Source organism: Rhinatrema bivittatum, chromosome 6, assembly GCF_901001135.1.
Source record: "Rhinatrema bivittatum chromosome 6, aRhiBiv1.1, whole genome shotgun sequence".
Lineage (NCBI taxonomy): Eukaryota > Metazoa > Chordata > Amphibia > Gymnophiona > Rhinatrematidae > Rhinatrema > Rhinatrema bivittatum.
Window position 1 is genome coordinate 96,001,254 of NC_042620.1, and position 23,368 is coordinate 96,024,621.

The 23,368-nt window shown below is 41.9% G+C and overlaps 1 long non-coding RNA gene across 1 annotated transcript in view; it reads right to left on the minus strand.

Annotated features, from left to right (window-relative positions):
- LOC115093213 overlaps positions 1 to 23,368 on the minus strand; it is a 91,444-nt gene that overhangs the window by 57,778 nt on the left and 10,298 nt on the right. The gene's annotated exons all lie outside the window — the stretch shown is intronic.

A 23,368-nucleotide genomic window follows, 5' to 3' on the forward strand; every position in this document is an offset into this window, starting at 1 on the left:
CGAGCGAGGAGTGAGGACGCCATTTCTGCAATCCTTGGCGAGAAGCATGTGACGTCGGCGGCACGTCGAGTGACGCCGGCGTCACGTGATTCCCGGCTCGTTCGCGCCGGACGGCTCGTTCGGCCCAAAAAGAACTTTTGGCCAGCTTGGGGGGGTCAGGAGGCCCCCCCAAGCTGGCCAAAAGTTCTTTTTGGGCTGAACGAGCCGTCCGGCGCAAACGAGCCGGGAATCACGTGGCGCCGCGTCACTCAGACGCGACGTCACGTGATTCCCGGCAAGTTCGCGCCGGACGGCTCGTTCGGCCCAAAAAGAACTTTTGGCCAGCTTGAGGGGGTCAGGAGGCCCCCCCAAGCTGGCCAAAAGTTCTTTTTGGGCCGAACGAGCCGTCCGGCGCGAACTCGCCAGGAATCACGTGACACCGCGTCACTCGACGTGCCACCGACGTCACATGCTTCTCGCCAAGGATTGCAGAAATGACGTCCTCACTCCTCGCTCGATCACCAGGGAGTTGTGGTAAGTCTGGGGGGGGGATTAAGGAGGGTGAGGGGGTTTAAATTTTTTTTTTGCACATATGTACATATACCCAACTCATTGGATTTTTTTTATGTCCATATTGGCCGCAAGTGGGACCCCCTTTCGGACATAAAAAATATGAACATAAAATTTTGCTCTGCACATCCCTACTATATAAAATACATGTAAATCTTTCCAATAACATGTTCATGTATCAAAAGTACTTGATATGTATTTTAAAACATAGCCACATAAGTTTTGACTTATACTAGTAAATGGTGACAAATATCCGGCTAAGTAGTAGGGATGTGCAATCGTGTTTCCCAAATGGAATGGTTGAGGAGAACAGAAAAATAATTTAATTTTTTCTGAAATTTCGGGGAAAAATCATTTTTAAATTAGTGTGCGCTAACTCCCCGTTAGCGTGCACTAACTCTGCCAGGTTAGTGCTTACTATCAGGAGTTAGTGCGCACTAACCCGAAAATCAGGGGCCCCCCAAAAGAAAAAACCCAAACCACAGGAAAAACGAAATTCCCGCAGGGGGCCCTGAAACGAAGCCCAACACAAAAGTTTTACCCGAAGCACATCTCTACTAAGTAGCACTGTGGCAACTTATCTGATCATGTAGAGATGTTTAAGATTTATTCAGCTAAGTAACCCCTAGATTCTATAGGAAGGCCAGCTAATAGCTGGAGGCGAGGTGTTGGTAGTGATTTAGGGTTTAGGGGCCAGTTTTACATGGAGAGTGAGTCGTACAAACAGCACAGTACACCTCGGTGAAGATTTGACATCATTTGGAGTGAGGAAAGTCTTCCAAAGATGAGATTTCTACAATATTTTCTCTCACCCTAGCTTGATGGACTCTATAATAGGGCGCTATCAAGCTAGGGTGAGAGAACATAGATGAAATCTCAACTTTGTGAGACTTTTCTTACTCCAAATGATGTCAAATCTTTAGCGAGGTGTACTGTGCTGTTCGTGCGTCTTACTCTGCGTGTAAAACTGGCCCGAAAACTTTAAACCACCACCAACACCTTACCTCGAGCTATTAGCTGGCCCTCCTATAGAGATATAAATAGTTGAATACTGTGAAGGCCTCCCCAGAGGCTCTCTCTCTCCGCCCCCCCCCCCCCCCAGCCCAGAAATAGCCAAAATGCAATTTACAATCTTTAACACAAATTGTGATATGGCCGTTTCAGGCATACTGAACAGCTTAACACCATGAAAAAAGGTGTACTTATTTCTGGCATTAAAACCATGTAACAGCATGTGTTATGCTATTGCACGGTGCAATTTTGCCCCTCATTTTAATTTATCCTGCCCAAACCCCTTCCTAATCCCACCCCCTTCTAAAAATGTGTATTTGTGCCATGCAGTAACACAATTATTGCAGCATTAAGGCATTAACGCATTATTGCGTGCATTAACACCATAATGCATTTTGATGAATGCCCCTGTAAGATAGCTAGATAAGTAAAAGAAAAGCACTACATAAGCAGATAATTAAGATAGATGGATAACTAGTGTTTGAAGACTTATCTGACTATCTTACTTCCCTGGCTGTAGAGATGTGCTTCGTTTTTATCTGCCAGGTCGGGCGACCCGTGGAAAACGAAGTTTTCCAATGGGTCGTTTTTTTTTTTTTCCTCGGCAATTTTCGCCGGAAACCCCCCCCACCCCAACCCTTCAAATTTACTTAAATGTAACCCCCCCACCATCCCGATCCCCCCACCCCAAGCAATGGATGGTGCAGGCCATCCATTGCTCCTACCATGTGACAAGGGCTGACCATTTGCACCGGTAGCCCCTGTGACATGGTAAGGGCAAAGAGCCACCGGCGCCATTTTGTTTACTGGCAGCTGATGGCCCAAGAGCGAGAGATAGCTCCCGGGACCCCGCTGGACCACCAGAGACTTTAGGCAAGTTTGTTTTTTTTTTTTGGGGGGGGGGCTGTAATTAAATTTGAAGGGTTGGGCAGGTTTGTTTTTTTTTTTTTAATAAATGTGCCCCTCCCCCCCACGCTAACCCGAACAATGAATTTTCCCCGAAGTTCTGGGAAAATCCATCTTGGGATTCGGGCACTCCGACCCATGCTGAATTGGATAATTTCTTTGAAATTTTCCAATTCGGCAAAATCGAATGCACATCTCCACTATTTAGTGTTATTTAAGGCTTATTCGGATAATTTTTCACTTACCCGGATAAGTGTTAGACATCTGCCTTGCACGTATATTTGTGTTCCTAATTTTAATCACTTTCAGAAGAAAATTTAATTTTTGTATTTTCTTTAGCACTTGTTGGCTTTTATGATTGTAATTTATTAAATTTTATAACATGCACACATGAAGGAAATTACCAGTTAAACCAATTAGTCCACCAGTTTGCCCAGTCTCTCTTTACATCATTAAGATCCCCCTGGCTCTTCAGCCTGCAGGGTCCCAGGTTACCCAAACCCCACACCCAGTCAGTATTTGCATATAAATGCCTATAAAGAATTATATTCTGACTTACACCTGATAATTAGGAGGTGTAAATATTCACAGGTAACAGCCATACATGTGCTGCTTTCGCAGGTTATAAAATAGCAGCCTCCACATGTAAATATTGGCCCTGCCCTGGAACACCCCTAGCCCACCCTTGGCCTACCCCTTTTTTAAACAAGCAAATTTAGTCACATACCATTACTACTGCATGTATGTTTGAGGTTATAAAACAGGAGTTTCATGAATATGCACTATTTAGGGATAATTTTCAAAACTATTATTGGAGCAATTTTCAAATGCCATTTACCTGGATAAAATGCACTTATGTGGGTAAATCATATGTACAATTCAATGGCATATATTGTAGCAATTTTCAAAAGCCCATTTACATGGGTAAAGTGCATTTACATGTATAAATCCAATTTTAAGCATATAACTGCTTTTTAAATCCAGGTCCTTTGTGTGAACATGTGCTCATTCTTACATGTACAACTCTTAAAATTATCCTTTAATTGAAAGGGCAATTCAAATATTTCATTAGTACCACACATGCAAGTTAATTTTTAAAGGAATTAATTGCATAAAATTAGCATATACATGTGTAAGTAGTTTGTACTCTCATACATGCTATTTTATAAACATCAAAAGCATGAACATATTTTCAGTTTCATGCGCACAATTATCTGCACAAAAAAAAGAGGCACTCTAAGGGTGTTTCAGGACATGACCAGTAGGTATACCTTTTTCCTGCGAGTTGTGCCTGTGTTAGCTTACTGGCTGAAAATGTTTTTATCGTGAATTGCGGATTCAGGGAGGGAGAGGGGAGAGGGAGGGGAGGAGAGAGAGAGAGAGAGATAGCCTCTGTGGAGGCTCACTTATATCTGAACTTTTTATAACACTGTAGGAGGGGGCACTAGTAACTGAAAGTGAGGTTTGTGGGGTGTGTTAAGTTTTGGGGGGCAGTTTTACATGCACAGACACTCATACGAACAGCACAGTTACTAGGGATGTGCAGCAGGGACGGATTCGTCCCATTCGATATTCGTTTTCGTCAGGACCCAAATCCGTTGCATCTGTTCTCAGGTGACCCCGATCCATTCATTAGTTCCATATGCATCTGTTTCCCAAAAAAACCCTCCATCCCAACCCTTTAAATTTAATTTACTACAACTCCCCCCACCCTCCTGACCCCCCCCAAGACTTGCCAAAAGTGCCTGGTGGTCCAGTGGGGGTCCTGGAATGATCTCCTGCAATCAGGCCATCACCTGCCAGTATTCAAAAAGGCGCCAATAGCCTTTCACCTTCTATGTCACAGGGGCTACCGGTGCCATTGGTCAGCCCCTGTCACATGGTAGGAGCAATGGATGGCTGGCGCCATCTTGTGCTCCTACCATGTGACAGGGGCTGACCAATGGCACCGGTAGCCCCTGTGACATAGAAGATCAAAGGCTATTGGCGCCATTTTGAATACCAGCAGCCGAGGATGTGAGTGCAGGAGATGGCTCCCGGACCCCCTGCTGAACCACCAGGGAGTTTTGGTAAGTCTTGGGGGGGTCAGGAGGGTGGGGGGGGTTGTACTTAATTCAATTTTAGCCGGGAAACGAATAAGAATTAACGCATGTACGTATCGGGGGCCCCCCTTGCCAAATGTAACATATCTGCCCCCCGACGAATACGAATCCCGAATGCAACGTATGGCATCCCTCTGTACATCCCTAGTAATGTGTATTTTGACCTGTATTATTTCATTTTTTTAAAGTCGAGATGGGCACAAAAATTGTGATGTAGGATTAAAATCCCAAACCTCTGTTCTAAATGCAAGAGTTTTTTTAGTATGTGTGATGGCGTGGAGGGGTGGCTTAGGGCTTAGAGCAGCTAGTTGAGAAACAGGGAAATAAGGGTTCAATTTGGCTGATGCACCTTGTGACTTTCAGTGTTACTCAATCCTCCAATGCCTTAGGTAAAAATTTATAGAGAGATTTACTAAGGCATGATAAGGCTATAATGCACAAAAAACAGTATTTATCACACATAAAAGGCAATTTATTGCACGAAATAGTCATATCACTGTGATATCATGCAATATTGCATGATATTTTGTTAAAAATTCTGCCTCCTATTGAAATTAGCTGCTTTGCATGTATTTACATGCATAAAATGTACTAATGCATACAAAGCAACCAATACATAAGTAATCCTATGCTAATAAAATAACGTGGCTTACCACAGCCACATTATATGCCAAAAAATTAGATAAAACACAAGAATTGTAGCTAATTTTTTGGCAGAAGCATCAAGTTTATAACATATCCTGATTCTCCCACATTGAAAAAAAAAAAAAGGCCACGTGACCCAAAATGCTTCCCCCATATGTGAAAATACCCATTGGGAGTCTGTACAGACCTTCACCTACCTTTCAATGCATGCTGAGATTGCACAGCAGTAGAATAGTAAGAAAACTAACATTCAATGCCCTACAGCAACACCCTGCCCCTTCCCAAAACCTCTCCCCTTTCCAAAAATATTCCCCCTTCTGGTTCTAAACCCCCAAGGGCTTCCTACCCTACACATCCCAGCACCCCCCCCCCCCCCCATAATTAATCACAAGTCCCAGTTGTCCATTGTCTCCCATATCCCAGATCCCCCTTTCTTTGGATTACGTCCTTGAGTAGTGCCTATGAAAGGGTCTGGAGCGGTAGGGTAAGAAATCCTTGGGGGAGGGGCATAAAACTGGAGGAATATTTTTTTGAAAAGTGAAAGGTTGCCTGACATTTCCTTTTTTTGTTTTACTGTAGGGCCACCTTGATAGGAGGCAGAGGTGGGCGAGAGTCTTCACAGACCCCTGGAAGGTATTTTGGCATGTTGGAGGGGTTAGGGCCTATGCTGGCCCTATCAGAAGATGACAGACAAATGTAAATGGGGCTGCCATTGTATATTTTCACCCTTCCTCTGTTATATCTTTTCTCCCAGAATTTTTTTGCAAGCAAACATATTGCAGGGAGCCCACCACAATGATTTTCTCATAGAAGGGGTGAAATATCATTGGAAACCCCTCTGATATTTTGCCTGTCCTGCAGTAATATGTCACGGGTTGATGAATCTCCCTCTTATAGGGTCATCCATCAAATTGCATTAGGGCGTTAGCTTGGGTGTAAGGGCCCTAACTGCCGCAATAATGCCATAACGACCATGATAAAAAATGCATCACGAGATGCGCATGCAAATGTTTTTAATTTTAGTCAAAAGGGAAGAGTTTGGGCGGAGTTTATGAAAATGAAGGGTGTTTAACGTCGTGTGTGATAGCGTAAAACATGTTATAATGCCGGGAGGATAAAGCTCAAGCTTCCTTACCCAGCAAGATAGAGGAGGCGACTCACTGCTTTTTTTTTTATTATTATTTTTAATTTTCACTCAAAAGATTGCTCCAGGGGAAGCTGAAACTGGAGCACGGAATAATCGGCAACCCATTTCTTATCCACAGGCTTTCAATTCATTTTGCATGATTCGGCAGAATTTTCTGGCCCTAAAATCGAAGAGTCTAACATGGGCCCTCCAGCCTATCACAGGGCAGATGACCAAATAACACTTTTATTGCAAAGCCAACTGATAGAAATATATTCTCCTGAGACATATGCACAGGTCTCCATTCATTTGTCTCCTGCAAGGCCTGCACTAAATCACTAAACAGCTGGGATCTGGAGTTTCCTGCCATAAGGTATTACCTATGAAGAGGTTGAGGCTGCTTTTTCAAGACTACCTTCCTAACTTCTAGGAGGACAGACCGTAAAATTCATGTCTTTGTTGGTTGCTGTCTGAACTGGATTTGGACTCTCTGCATCCATTGACTCTGATCTCCCCAGCATAACGAGCCACTTGCCACCTCCAGGCTCCTCATAAAGAGCAAGCCGTGAGCCTTTGTTGTTCCTGCCAGCTCCCTCATCACCGACAGCCTTGCGCCCTGCCCCCCTGATGATGTCTCCTGATTGGGGGAAGGGGGGGGGCTGTTCACCGGGGGTGCATGCACTCAGTTGCGCTTGAAAGAACAAGACAGAGGAGCTCATTTGTGCACTCCTTCATGCGAGCCAAGTGCTGCAGAGACCTCGGCAACTATTAGTAATGGTCACAATTCTCTCTCTGCTGCTATATCTCCCATTGTTGGTCAAGGAAGATATGGAGAACACTTCTCTTATCAAATTCACGAACATTTTCATCCGCCATCTTGCCTCGTTCAGGTTCCACTGTCTACGCTGCATTCTGAGCCTTCTCTTTCAGATGTTTCTCTTTCTTTAATTACTGTGCAATCTATCAAAAGCAAGTGTCAATTGTTATATGATTTTTTCAATAGAGACCAATTGGATTGTTACTGCTTTACTGAATCCTGGTTATTAAATTCTGACCTTATTGTTTAAATCAAATCTGTCCTCCAGGCTATTCCTTTGTTTCACAACCTCATCCCAGAAGACGAGGTGGGGGTTTACTTATTGTTTATAAAAGCACTTGTTGCATTAAAACTGAACATCTTAATGGCAACTCCTCCTTTGAAATGTTAGTTATCTCCTCAATTCACTTGTCTATCTGTTTTAGGGATGTGAATCTTGTCCTCGATCGTCTTAACGATCGATTTCGGCTGGGAGGGGGAGGGAATCGTATTGTTGCCGTTTGGGGGGGTAAAATATCGTGAAAAATCGTTAAAAATCGAAAAATCGAAAAACCGGCACATTAAAACCCCCTAAAACCCACCCCCGACCCTTTAAATTAAATCCCCCACCCTCCCGAACCCCCCCCCCCCCCAATAACTTAAATAACCTGCGGGTCCAGCAGCGGTCCGGAACGGCAGCGGTCCGGAACGTGCTCCTGCTCCTGAATCTTGTCGTCTTCAGCCGGCGCCATTTTCCAAAATGGCGCCGAAAAATGGCGGCGGCCATAGACGAAAAAGATTGGACGGCAGGAGGTCCTTCCGGACCCCCGCTGGACTTTTGGCAAGTCTCGTGGGGGGCAGGAGGCCCCCCACAAGCTGGCCAAAAGTTCCTGGAGGTCCAGCGGGGGTCAGGGAGCGATTTCCCGCCGCGAATCGTTTTCGTACGGAAAATGGCGCCGACAGGAGATCGACTGCAGGAGGTCGTTCAGCGAGGCGCCGGAACCCTCGCTGAACGACCTCCTGCAGTCGATCTCCTGCGTATGGCCGGCGCCATTTTCCGTACGAAAACGATTCGCGGCGGGAAATCGCTCCCTGACCCCCGCTGGACCTCCAGGAACTTTTGGCCAGCTTGTGGGGGGCCTCCTGACCCCCACGAGACTTGCCAAAAGTCCAGCGGGGGTCCGGAAGGACCTCCTGCCGTCCAATCTTTTTCGTCTATGGCCGCCGCCATTTTTCGGCGCCATTTTGGAAAATGGCGCCGGCTGAAGACGACAAGATTCAGGAGCAGGAGCCCGTTCCGGACCGCTGCCGTTCCGGACCGCCGCTGGACCCGCAGGTTATTTAAGTTATTGGGGGGGGGGGGGGTCGGGAGGGTGGGGGATTTAATTTAAAGGGTCGGGGGTGGGTTTTAGGGGGTTTTAGTGTGCCGGCTCACGATTCTAACGATTTATAACGATAAATCGTTAGAATCTGTATTGTATTGTGTTCCATAACGGTTTAAGACGATATTAAAATTATCGGACGATAATTTTAATCGTCCTAAAACGATTCACATCCCTAATCTGTTTAGTCTATACCCCACCTAAACTTTTACTTACTGACTTATCGCCATTCCTTGAGCAACAATTACTTTCCAGATTTGATTTGAACAAAATGGTCATTCTTGGTGATTTCAGTTTACATATTGATGTGATTACCAATCATACCCACTGTGCTATAATTTTACACATATTATCTTCTCTTGGGTGGCATCAAATCATTCAAGTTCCCACACATAAGTTTGGTCACACTTTGGATCTTGCATTTGTTAACAATTCCTCCCTATCATACTGTTCGCAAACCCTACACATTTCCCCTGTTCAGTGGTCTGCTCATTTCTTAATCAAATTTCAAATTTATATTTCTGAACCCAATAATTGCACTTTTCTTACACCCCCTCAATGCCCTCGGCGAGGCATGATTGTTGCTTCTCTGTTTAATTCAACTATCACTCCTCTCCTTGAAAACCTGTCATTTGAAAATTTTTCTGATGCATTACTACAATGGAACAATACTCTAGAATCTGTGCTTAATGAAATATCTTCTTTAAAAACTCTCAATTCCAAGAAACCAAAATCTCCACCTTGGCTTATGTCTATTTCAATCAAAACTGCCCGTCAGTCTCTTAGGAAAGCAGAACGTCTTTTGGAAGAAGGCTCCTTCCTCAGACCATGCACAAGCCTTCTGCTCCCTCCTAAAAAAACTACCAATATCTTATCAATCTTGCCAAAAAAGAACATTTCTTACAACAAATTCATAAAGTAGGTTACAACCCTAAAGTATTATTTGCCATTGCTAAAAGACTAAATGACCACTAACCCATCTAATACCATTCCTATTGATTCTTCTTCTGCCGAGTCTTTTCTCATTTTTTTCCACTTTAAAAATTGAAAAACTATGCCTTTCTTTCTCTATTGTGCCTAATTGGCACACCAATGCCTTTACCCAATTCTCTTCTCTTTGGGAAATTTTTAATTTAGTTTCATTTACAGAAGTTGAGAAATGTTTATCAAAACCTAATGATACCATATGTCCTTTAACTCACTGCCCGTCTGCTCTTTTCAAGATTACAAGAAATACTCTATCCCCAATTTTTTCTAAATAATTTGTCACTTAGGGTCTCATTTTCTAAAGTATCGCAGGCCTGCGATACTTTAGGAAATGAGGGGCGGGGTGCTGAAATGGGGGGAGGGCCTGCACTAGCCAGCAGCGATCGAACCGTCGCGGTGTGATTGCTGCCGGTTTTGCACCCAATAGCGCCACCATAGGAGGTGTAGCTATTGGGAGCGAAATAGGACGCAAAAAGGGCCTTACCTTTTCGCTGTCCACGGCGTTGGCACAGAGTCAGCCCTGGTGACGCCCTGACTCCTCCTCTTTCAGGGCAGACTCCGCCCCGACTCCACCCCCATCCTGGTATCGCACGCGATAAGGGACTTTTCACATGCGAAAGGTCCCTTATCACGTGCGAGCCGCTTAGAAAATGATGCCTTTAGTGAAGGTGTTTTCCCCTCGACCCTCAAAAGCAGACAAATATCTGCTTTGCCAATTGTTTCCAAAATTCTTGAAACTGCTGTTTTGTGCCAGTTAGCTGAACACATTGAGAAATGTGACTTTTTAGATCCTCACCAATATGGTTTCAGGCATACCTTAAGTACAAAACTTACTACTTTCTCTCACAGATACAATAAAGCGAGACATTGATTCCAGACAACAATTTCTTCTCATCTCTTTAGACATTTCTTCTGCTTTTGATACCATTCATCAAGATATTCTTCTAGTCTGTCTTCGAGTGTGGCCTCTCTGGTAAAGTTCTCACCTGGTTCTGTTCTTATCTCTCTAATTGGTCTCAGTCTGTTAAATTAAAGAATGAATTCTCAACTGTTTCTACTATTAAAACTGGGGTCCCTCAGGGATCTGCATTCTCCTCTGTCCTTTTCAACATTTATTTAGTTCCCATCTGCAAAATTCTTTCTAACCTGACTGTTATAAGCTATATACCGACGAAATACAGTTCGTTCTTCACATCCGTCCATCCTGGCAAGATACTATTGATCATCTCAACATTTGTTTTTCCACAATAAAGAACTGGTTAAAACTCAACAAACTTTCATTGAACATGTCTAAAACAGAGTTCTTAGCGATTCATAGCCCACATTCGTCTTTTAACGAAAGGATCATAACTTTAGATAAATTAATCTTTTCCAATTAAAAGTCACATTAAAAGCCTTGGAGTTATCTTAGATAACTCTCTCTCTTTTTGACCCCATATCAAACAGGTCATTTCTCATGGCTTTTACAGACTCCGTGTCCTTGCAGGCCTCAAGAACCTCTGACACCTGCCAGAATTTCATACTGTTCTTCAAGCATCAAATTTTTCACATTATTGACTACTGTAATAGTCTCCTCACAGGTATTTCTCTCACAACTCTTCAGCCATTAAATTGTTGCTTAACTCTACTGCTTGTTTATTATCAGGACTAAAATGAAGGAACCATATCACCCCCACTTTAATTGAACTTCACTGACTCCGCATAAATGAGAGAGAGTCAAATACAAAATAGGCATGCTCATGTTCAAATTACTTAATGACCAAAACAGTCCTTGGGCTAACACCATACTAAAATGTTATCAATCCACTAGAGCCCTGTGCTCATCACAGTGTAGATTGCTTGAGATTCCTTCACCTAAAGTTGCATGTATACATAGGACATGAGAATGCACCTTCGCTGTTGCTGGCTCCACTCTCTGGAATTCTTTTCCAATTGAAATTAGATAGTGTGATTTAGTAAAGAACTGCAGAAAACAAGTTAAGCCAATTTAAACAAAAAGGTGTTATTTCTGAATTTTAGGTTTCAGTTATTTGTTTTATTCCTATTTTACTAAATATGCCTTTTTATGCTGATTTTATTTGCATTAATCTATGTTTTATGAGTGAGTTTGTTTTTATTTTATGTATTTACTTTTATATTGTATTGATGTTATTTGTATTATTTTATGAATGTATTCTTGTTCATTACTTAGATCTATTTGTTTAGTGTTAAGTGATTCATAAATTCCAATAAATGTAAATACACCTTTTTTCTTGGCATTATGCCTGAAACGGGATCTGTGATATCACAAGGAGGGGGTGAGAGAGACAGACAGACAGACAGAGAGAACACACACATACACACACTCTGAAGTGGCACACCTACAAGTCAACTATTTATACCACTGTAAGAGAGTCAACAGTAACTCAAGGTGAGGTTTTGGTGGTGGTCTAGGGTTTCTGGGGCAGTATTACAAGCACAGTTAGATGTACAAATATCACAGTACACTTCAGAGAAAATTTGATGTGATTTGGAGTGAGGAAAGATACACAAAAGACGAGATTGTACATTATATTTGCGACCTCATTTGATGCACTCTCTACTTAGCTGCTATCAAGCTAGGGTGAGAGTACATTCTACAAATCTCATCTTTGTGTACCTTTCCTCACTCCAAATCACATCAAATATTCACTGATGTATACTGTGCTGTTCGTACCTTTGACTGTGCATGTAAAACTGCCCTCTAAACCCTAGACCACCACAAAAACATCACCTTGAGTTACTAGTTGACCTTCGTACAGTAGTATAAATAGTTGACTAGTATGTGTGCCACTCCAGAGTCTCTCTCGCTCTCTTTCTATCCCTCCATAGCCATAAAATGTGTAAATATAACCATGCCCCCCTCCCTTTATTTTTAATCACAGGCACTATTCATGCAAAATTTGTAGCAAAATGACGAATCTAGGTCTTAGATTGTAAGCCCTCTGGGGCAGGGAACTATTTTCTATACCTGAATGTAAATTGCTTGCATTTGGAAATGCAAGTAATTAAATCTAAAAAAAAGAAAAATTACAATTTATAAGATTGCAATAAGAATTCTTGAAATCTTGGAAAACAGGCAGTTGCTGGCATTCAAGAATTTTTCTGATTTTCCCCAATTTCAAAGATTCTTATTATCATAATCTAATAAATCCAGCCAGGAAAAAGAACCCTGGATAAGTGAATGGCTTTATGAGTATGATATTATAATGCAATATTTTTGCCATATCTAATAGCAAGTCTCTATTTAAAAAACATACTTAAGTCAACCAACTTTAGTGCCAGGTTTAAAAACCTCTCTCTTTTACCCTACCTGACCCAACCCTTAAAACCCCACTGGACTAAGCCTATTTTCTTTTTATTTGTTTTAAAATTTACACGCCATCTATAGCATAAGTAAAGTACACAGTAGGGAACCCTGGCGTGTGCTTGAGCGCATAAACACTTATGCGCTGGTTTCCACTTAAATTCCCGGAATGCCCATGCCCTGCCCAGATCACGCTCCGCCCCTTTTTTGGACTTTTTCTTTTGAATGCGTACCAGGAGATATGCACGTCCATAGAAACTTCTTAAAATACGCGTGCAGGCCCGAGAAATGCGAATATCTCTCTGATTTGGAGCACGTAGGTCTTTTAAAATCTACTCCAAAGTGAGGGGTCCAGAGCAATCACTACAATTCCTCACTCAGGAAAGCCCAAAAAGCACTAATATATGCCATAAATTATATCTGCTTTACAAAGAATTGCCCCCAAGCTACAGAGAAAATACATTTTTTAACCGTTCTTTTTGCTATGGTGTATTCAAGAGTATAGTGCTATATGGTGAAACATTAAAAAAAAAATACTTATAGATAACTTTATATTGCATACTAGAGATGTGATTCGGCCGAACCTTTTGGTTTGGCCTTCATTCTCGGCCCACCGCAGGAAATTTCGTTTTCCTGCGGTTCGGGACAATTTTATTTCATATGCCCACCCTGAAACGATGCCCAAACCCACCCCAACCCTTCAAATTTAATTAATTGCAATCCCTCACCCTCCCAACCCCCCAAGACTTGCCCAACCCCCCTCCAAGACTTACCGAAAGGGGCTGACCAATGGTACTGATAGCCCCTGTCACACGGTAAGGGCAAAGGGCCATCGGCGCCATTTTGGTTAGTGGCAGCCGACGGCCCGAGAGGGGAAGATCGCTCCCGGGACCCCGTTGGACCACCAAGGACTTTCAGTAAGTCTTGGGGGGGGGGGGGGGGGTCAGGAGGGTGAGGGTTGCACTTAATTAAATTTGAAGGGTTGGGGTGGGTTTGGGGTTTTTTTTTTTTTTAAATATGCCCTTTCTCCCCTCCCCAAAAACAATAAGAAAACCACACAAAATTTTGTGGGTTTTCTTATCGTTTTGTCACCCCCGGAACCGCGACGAAATAGTAAATATCGTCTCTATTTCCTATTTCGGCGCAAACGAATGCACATCCCTATTGCATACTCAGGTGTCTGACTGGATATGGACAGTTATCTTTAAATCCATTCTGCAAAAATTCATATTATGTACCAACATTCCACAGAGACTAAAGTTTATTTGTCATTTGTGGAAAGCAGCAACTACCACAGCATGACAGCTGTGCAGGTTGGTAGATAATGATGGTAACTTTCAAATGGGTGCACATCTACCAGTTTGCTTCAACGCACACCCAGAGACTATAACATTCGCATGATATAAAATATCCTAGGCATGCGTATTTGCGCACCTAATTTTAGGCTTGTGCGTGCCAGCAGCGTAAGTCAGGTTTGATCCATGTGACGGAATTTTATAACAGGTGCACGTCCATGCCATGACCAGTTTCACCGGTTTGTCCACCAGTTCACCCAGTCTAGAACTAGGTCATCCATACCTCCCTGGTCCTTCAGCCTGCACTCCTCCCAGTTACCCCAGACTCCTTTAACCAATCACAGATGCCTGAAAATACTTGTATTAAAACTTACATTTTCTCCATAGTAGAAGTAAAGTTACGCAGAATTGGACCTGGGCATGTGACCAGGCACTTGCGCACCCATTCTCTTGGTCCTGCCCTAGCACACACCTGTCCCATACATACCCCACCCACATTCTGCCTCTTTTTGTCCAATGTGAGATATTCACGCATCGGGACTTCTGCGTGCATGTGGGCAGTTTTTAAAATCAGGTGGCATGTGCTTGTCCTATATGCACGCATAGCTCCCGTTTTTGGCATGTGCCCAGCTTTTAAAATTCACCTTAATGATGGGAGTTATTGCTACCAGTAAACAGACAGTACATCTCATATTAAGAGAACAGAATAAAAAATTTAGATGATAAGCATCAGCACCAAAGACCACATTTTTGTATGATTGCTGGAAGCATAATTATTTTATCAATTACATTTCTTTGAATTGTCATATAAATACAATGAAACCTTTTTGTTAGAACCAGTTTGGGGTTAAATATTTCAGGTCTTTAAGGGCATGTGGTTTTTTATGCTGACTTTACATACACTATTCAGTGTGTATGTGAAACAAACTTTTTAAAGGTCATAGTTCCTGAGAACAACTTAATACAAAGAATAGATTACTTTTTTACAATATTCTTATCCATTTGTCACAATACTAGCATGATGACGTTTTAATTGCCAGGTAAAGCCACTCCTCACTTCTAATTCAGGATTCATGGGTGCTATTATGCCACCGGATAGAACAAAGGCATGGTGCTACAAATTTGTTAACGTACTATAGATTCCAAACTACAACTTTCTATGTTTTTATTAGAAAAAATTATAAGTATCTCTCAGCAATTGTGGATTTAGGAGGGCAATGAATTAAAACTTGCACTAAATTTGCATGCCAAAATGCCACTTAGTGGAAGATGCAGAAAATGTTTTAGCACACACTCTAAAATCAACAGTCAAGTGCATGCACGTTAACACAAAATGGTAGACACTCTAAGCACTTATTAGTGTGGCATGCTAAATAGCACACAAGATAGACTAAACTGTGTAGATGCTAAATTGAGCATGCTCAGCTCATATTTTCTCATTGTTCCACCCCTTCTTTTGAAACTGTATAAAAGTAAGCCTTGCTAGCAAATGGTAGCTGGTTGTTAGTGCTGTGAGGAAAATCAGAAAAGCATATGAATCCCAGTAGAGGAGGGGGACAAGAGTCTACAGAAAAAAAAGAAAACAGATCAAATAGACATTCCTTAGATCTCTCACCAGCTGGAGGAGGAAAAGAGCACAAGAAAAGGTGGAAAGTGCTGAGGAAAAGGGAGAAGAATTAGAGCTAGAAGCTTGACCAAGCCCTTCAGAGGCTGATGCATAGCTGCTGCAATTAATGTTTTGCTTAACGTAGCAAGAGATCAGAATTCTGCAGCTGATACTCAAAATCTCTACTGTATTGGTGAAAAAAAAAAAAAAAAGAGACAGCACTATTTTTTTCATTTATTCTGTTTTTCTCTCTTCCCAAAAAAAGAAATTGTGCTCAAAATGGTGAACTGCAAATATATTAGTTGAAGAGTGTTTAAAGTAACAAAATTGGACTCCACCCTATAAAATCCCAGAATGAAAAACACAAATTGCGCATAAATTTCTTCAATTAATGGCACAGGCAATACTGTGCCCATGCTTTAAATAGCTAGAGAAATTCTAGCCAGATAATAAAACCCTGCTCTACATACAAAAATAAATTTTAAAATAGGAAAAACGAAAATCAAAGCAACTTTAAACTAGGTTTCATCTATTCTTTATATAGGTCAATAATATTGTAACCCAAATATAAAACTGTCACACCCCATACAGAAATAACCTAATCTGTACAGGAGTAATTTTATGGCATGTGATTTTGTAACTTCCCGCAGGGAGCCCAACTTTCAAACCTATTGCAGTACAGTATTTGCACGCCTAAGTGGATGTGCGGAGATTAATGCTGGTAATTTATAATCTCGGCAATGGGAGCTGTACGGTTTATAAATACCACTTATTTCTGCTCCAAAAGTATATTTCATTAAGGGATGAATTTTTATTCCCCTGTGTGCGTAAAAAACGGGGGTTGCGCGCGTGGCCAGGCCTTCCGTGTGCCGTATGCGTCTTCAAAAGGAACCGGCCATGCACATACCGCCCGTTATGTGCCAAAGTGCCAGGCCCAGATAAAGGGGCGGGGCGGTCGGTACAGCGGCCATTTGCTGCTGTGCTGGGAAAGCGCGCGCTGGCAGCCTGCCGGGGCGCACAAGTTACCACTGCTCCAGAGGAGCAGCAACTTAAAAAAAATAAATAAATAAGGTAAGGTAAGGTAGGGTAGGTTTAGGGGGTGGGGAGGAGAGGGGAAGGGGAAGGAAGGTTAGATAAGAGGGTAGGAAAGTTCCCTCCCAGTCCACTCCTTAATTGGAGCAGACTGTAGGAAACTGGGGAAGGCCAGGATGTGTCGCCACGCAGGAATTTCCTAAATCTCCCCCCCCCCCTTTGCATGCGCCACCCACACATGTGCACGCAGATTACAAAATCCGTCACATATGTGTGCGCAGCCCAACGATTTTATAACATACACGCGCATGTTATAAAATCGGCGTGTCGATGTGTGCGCGCAGGGTACCACGCATGCATACATGGACGCGCGCTTCTTTAAAAATCTACCCTATGTGCATTTACTTTCATTTCAAGAAAAAGTAAAATTTCTCTACCCACTTTATAAACATATATTTTGCATGAGAAATAATTGTCACACTGTGCAAATAAATAGCCAGAGGCAGGTGTTTTATAGAATATGCAGGAGTACTTGGAATCACCAGTTCGTCAATACCTGCACCAATTCACCCATTCTTCCTCTAGTTCACCAAGAACTTCTAGCATCCACCCTGAATCCCTACCTGTTCTCCTAGATCTCCCACTCAAAAACCACTGACAAGTCCAATTTCACATGTGCGAGTCAATTAGTAAGTTTAAAAAAAGTGTACAAATATGTTCAGTAAAATATACATCTACCGTGTAAAATCTGAATCCCATCCCATCATATCCCTAATCATCCCCTTTTTTCCCCCACTAAAGAGCACACGTGAAACCAAAAATATATACGTATACTCAACATTTATAAAAGTGTACAGTATATATGCACGAATTTACTACTTACATGCATATATGCAATTTTTATGTGCAGAACCCCTTTGAAAATTCATTCCATATGGGCTGATTCAGTAAAATGTGCGAGAGAGCCGGGCCTCCGAGGCGAGCGCCCGCTCTCCCAACGCGCTCCCAGGACACTCTCCTGGGTGCTCAATTTTGTATGCAAATGAGGGCCCGCGCGGGACACTAGCTCGTCCCTAGCGCCTCCTTATTGGCAGAAGCGGCGACTGTCAGCGGGTTTGACAGCCGACGCTTAATTTTACCGGAACGGTTGTCGAACCCGCTGACAGCCATGGGTTCAGAAAATGGATGCCAGCAAAACTGAGCACCCATCTTCCAACACGCAAGCTGCGGGCTGATTTTTTTTTTTTTTACGATTTTTTTTTTTTGGGGCCTCCGACTTAATATCGCTATGATATTAAGTCGGAGGGTGTACAGAAAAGCAGTTTTTCCCCAGTGCCGGCCGAAATTAACGCCTGCCTTTGGGCAGGCGTTAATTTCTGAGAGTAAAATGTGCGGCTTGGTAGCACATTTTACTTTCTGTATGGCACGGGAATAACTAATAGGCTCATTAACATGCATTTGCATGTTGCGGGTGCTATTAGTTTTTGGGGGGTTGGACACGCATTTTCCTCACGCTATTACCCCTTACTGAATAAGGGGTAATAATAGCACGTCAAAAATGTGCATCCCGATGGGGGCTAATGGTGCGCTCGGCCTGAGCACACCATACTGAAATGGCCTGTTTGTAAGTAAGGTCTGCTACTATAATGTACACGAAGATTTTACAGAGAATTTTCAAAGAAAAATTAGAGATGTGTTTTGTTTGAAATGACAAATATTGCCAAGGACATTTTCTTTGTTTCATATCATTTTTAGTAAGAAAAAATGAAAAACACACAAAAAATGTTGATGTTTTTTTCTTTTTCTTTTTAAACAAAAATTTTTAAGAAGCAAACTAAAGAAACAGTGTTTTATGCATGTAAGTCACTTAAAAAAAATCAGGCCCAAAGTAGCAAGGTCTTCATCTACATCTGAACCCCGTCAAGTTCTTCAATAGCCTAATCTCTCATGGAAATTTATTCCACAGCTGGGGAATTTCACAAGAAAAAGCTTTGTCTCGTGTCTTCACTAGCTTCCTGTTTTTCACAGATGGCACACAAATCAGAGCCCCATTTTCAGACCTCGAGGAATGCTTCAGGAGATATCCCACCAGTTTTTCTTTTTAATAGACTGGACTTATGCCCTGAAGTGTTTCAAAAGCTATCACTTGGGATTTAAACTGAACATTAGCTAGAATAGGTAGCCACTGTAGTTGAGCCAAAACTGGTGAGCTATGCTCTGTAAATTTACAACCCATAAGGAGTTAGGCTGCAGAGTTTGGAATTAATTGAAGCCTATTTAATAGCTTCTTTGGGATCCCCCAAAATATGCCATTATGATAATCAAGCCTTGATAAAACTGCAGCACAGATAACAGTCACAAAACGGTTCTGATTAAAAATGTACATATGATACAAAGTTGATGCAAGTAAAATTAATAGTCCTTAACAATGAAATATGTTGTTTTAAAGAAAGTCCAAAGTCAGTAAGGACTCCCAAACCACAAACCTCATTCTTTCACCACTAAAAGCATCCTATTAAGCAGACAGATGGAGGAGGGAATTTATAATTTTTTTTCTCACTTACCTTTGCCTTTTCCAGAATCATCTTCAGCCTATTCATGTGCAGCCAAACTGCTGTCACAGATATGGAATCATGTAACCAAAATATCCTCATGGGTAAGGCACAAGTGGACATCCAGTTTATATACCACTTACAAATAAGAGGGTATTTTATTCCAAATTTTTAAAGATTGTAATCAAAGGGTAAAATATCAAGCAAGAGGGAGAAAGCAGAGAACCCTGTGGCAACTTGCAAGTCACCTTATATGTACTGGAAGAATTAATATCCACATTTACAAATTGATATCTTTCAGCAGGAAAAGACTAACCATATGAGGGCTAGATGCGTAGTCAAGAAGCACATTTACAAAACAGCAGCCTCTGATGTTAGCAGCCTAGAAGCAGCCCATAGGACTAAATACATCAAAGCATTGCTATCAAGACATCAAAAGATCTAGCAAGATCAGTGTATTTCAATGGAGGGTGGAGGGTGGAGGAGACGCATCTGTCCCAGTCACCCGATACCACTGGAACAACAACTCGCTGAAACCATATTTCTCACTGTTGTTGACATCTTTGAAGAGCCAAGGAGATGGCATCACCAAGGCATCAGGAGTGAATTGGTGAGTTACCTGCATGACTAAATCACCAATTAGGAATACACAGCAAGGGTACATTAATGTTGATTGCAGGGATGTCTTTCAGACTCTGAATGGTCTATGGAATTTGCAGCTGGTAACAGGCCTAATGGATGGAAGAGCTTTGTAGAGTTGGGGTCATCTTGGCTATGATCTTTTAGAATGGTTGGGGATTTTGTGAGTCATCTACATAAATCAGGGAAAAGGAGTTGTATAGTAGGCAGTTTGTTGTAGAAGTGCCAGACTTCAATTTGCTCATCTTTGTTTATCTTCTCAGGTCCACTGAGACCAAGTACTGCAGAAACAGAACCTCACTATTGGTATATAGCTACTAGACCTGGAGCATGGAGATGACATTCTGGTCTTGCAGCCTGAGGTATGAATGCCAGATATTATCACCCCAGACCTGCAGAAAACATCCAACTAAGTAATTCAAGAAGGAGAAGGAATGGGATTATAGAGTGCTATAACTAGCTCCAGCAGATTGATCCATTTGACACCAGCAAAGAATTTGCCAACATGAAGTCATAGGAACATAAGAATTGCCATGCTGGGTCAGACCAAGGTGCATCAAATCCAGCATCCTGCCTCTGACAGTGGCCAATCCAGATTGCAAATATCTTGTAGATCCCATAAAGTAGATCTATTTCCAGTTTCTCACTCCCAAGAATAGCAATAGGTTTCTTTAGCCTACCCAACTAATAAAAGAACTTTTTCTCCAGGAACTTGTTCAAACCTCTTTTAATCCTCGCTATGCTAGGCACCTTGATCACATCCTCTGGCAACAGATTCCACAGCTTGATAGTTCACCGAGTGAAAAAGTACTTTCTATGATTTGTTTTGAATGTGCTGTTTGCTAGTTTCATGGAGTGCTGTTTGCTAGTTTCATGGAGTGCTGTTTGCTAGTTTCATGGAGTGTCCTCCATTATTTGAGAGAGTAACCAGGTAGTTATAAATAGATTAACTGTAGTCTCTGAAAGATCACTGACAAATACAAAATAAACCTCTAGATTAGAGTGGCTGGGGCTTGGGCTGCTGAGGAGAAGGCTGTGCTGGGGCTGAGGGATATTGGCTGGCCATACTGAGGCGAGTGCAGGCTGAGATGGGGCTGCTGGAGGGGACAGGGCAGGCTGTACTGAGGCTGAGGCTGCAGTGGCAGGGCAGGCTGTGCTGGGGGACAGACAACAATTCCTAGGAGCCTTCTGGGAATTTCCACGGGTGTCAGCTAGTACTGAATATAAGAAGGTAAGCACAGGGGAAACAGGTCAGATAGTTGACTAAAGGTGTGCAAAACTGTTCAGTTTATAGAGAACTTCCCAAATAACTCTGAAAAATGTGTTGGGAATATTATTTGAGAGAGTAACCAGGTAGTTATAAATAGATTAACTGTAGTCTCTGAAAGATCACTGACAAATACAAAATAAACCTCTAGATTAGAGTGGCTGGGGCTTGGGCTGCTGAGGAGAAGGCTGTGCTGGGGCTGAGGGATATTGGCTGGCCATGCTGAGGCGAGTGCAGGCTGAGATGGGGCTGCTGGAGGGGACAGGGCAGGCTGTACTGAGGCTGAGGCTGCAGTGGCAGGGCAGGCTGTGCTGGGGGACAGACAACAATTCCTAGGAGCCTTCTGGGAATTTCCACGGGTGTCAGCTAGTACTGAATATAAGAAGGTAAGCACAGGGGAAACAGGTCAGATAGTTGACTAAAGGTGTGCAAAACTGTTCAGTTTATAGAGAACTTCCCAAATAACTCTGAAAAATGTGTTGGGAACTGGAGCAAATTTGTTGCCCAGCCTTGAAAAGACTTCTTACTTTTTTTTATTTTTTTTTTTTTATAATTAAACTTTTATTGAGCCTTTATAATTATCATGGCAAAATGACTGGGGGCTTCTCTTGACCTGAAAAAAAAAATTGAGGCAGGACTCACAAAACTGTCAACCTGAGAATATTTTGATAGACTTCCTGCCTGTTTGTCCTTTCCAGGAAAATCTCTTTCAGCATCCAAGTCTTTTATAAAAATTCAGCCACCAGATTCAAATTGGAAATGTATCTTGAATAGTACATTTCCTTATTGTTCAAGCAATGGATGACCATGGGGTAAATAACAAATTAGTTGCAGCCTAGGCAAACCCATGGGACACTTTCACCCGTGAGGTTTGCTGACTCGTTTTGCTTTACTTCCCCATGAAAAGTAACTACACAAATCCATGCCTGCTTTTATACGAGTACTTTTTTGGGCAAAACAATGTGGGTAGTTTTCATTATTCATAAGTGCCCACATAAGTGCTTCCCCTGACCTAATACTACCCCAGGAATGCCTCAAAAAATATAAAGGGAAAAGCACGTGTGCTGCTGACATAAATGGGTACTTTTCCCTGGTTAGAGGGCAGGCAATAATAAAAAAAAGCCTATTTCCATGGGTAAAACAATATTTTACCCTGGAAAGGGCTTTCATTATTGTCCTCCCAGTCACTGAATACAAAAGTACTCAACCCAGAACAATGTAGCACTTAGTGCTAGTACTGATTTAAGATGTGCCTCCATGATATATGGGCCCCTTTGTGTTGTGATCCTCCATAGTGTCAAGAGGCCATCTATAACACAGCCCCAGAGGTATCACATCTATCTTTGATACTCAAATAATTCAGTCACTGTTTTGGGATATCAAAATATTAGATTGGCAGGTGGTGAGGCCATGAAAAAATATCTCCATATGCATTTTATAGAGCTGATGAAGCATTCAGATATACTGTTTTCCGGCAGGATATTGAGACATCACATTTTTAAATTTACAGGATGCATAAGATAAAATTATAATGATAAAGCCTCAGATTTCAAATATTCCTACATTTGATACACATGAACTCATGACCCACGCACAATCTACCATTCATGAGTTATATTTCCCTTATAGATTCATAGAAATATAATTGAAATCTTCTCTCACACATATAAACACATACACTACTGCATATCAGTTATGCAGAAGTGTGTCTTTAATAAATGTGATAGATTAGAAAATTTTGGAAAGAAAGTCATGAAATCTCAAATTTCTTAGAAAAATACTAGATTAGAAAACTATGTAGAGCACAGAGCAATTCATTATGCATGTAATTAAGCTGGTCTCATTTAAGTGTTTTATGTGATGTGTTTGTTTGAATTATTTTTATGATTGTATTACCTGTACATTGCCTAGTTTGTTTTAGGCGGTTTATAAAATATAAATAAAGATAAAGATGTGAAATGTATCTACACTGAAATTGTAAACCATGTCACACTGTGCTTCTATGTTATGCAAATCATGAAAGCAGTCAACAACATTTAACACAAGTAAATATAGTAAATGAAGAGATAAGTGAATGCATAATGAAATGCATGGAAACTAGGTGCTTGTGATAAGAGGAAAGAGTAGAAAAACTGCAAAACATGAAAT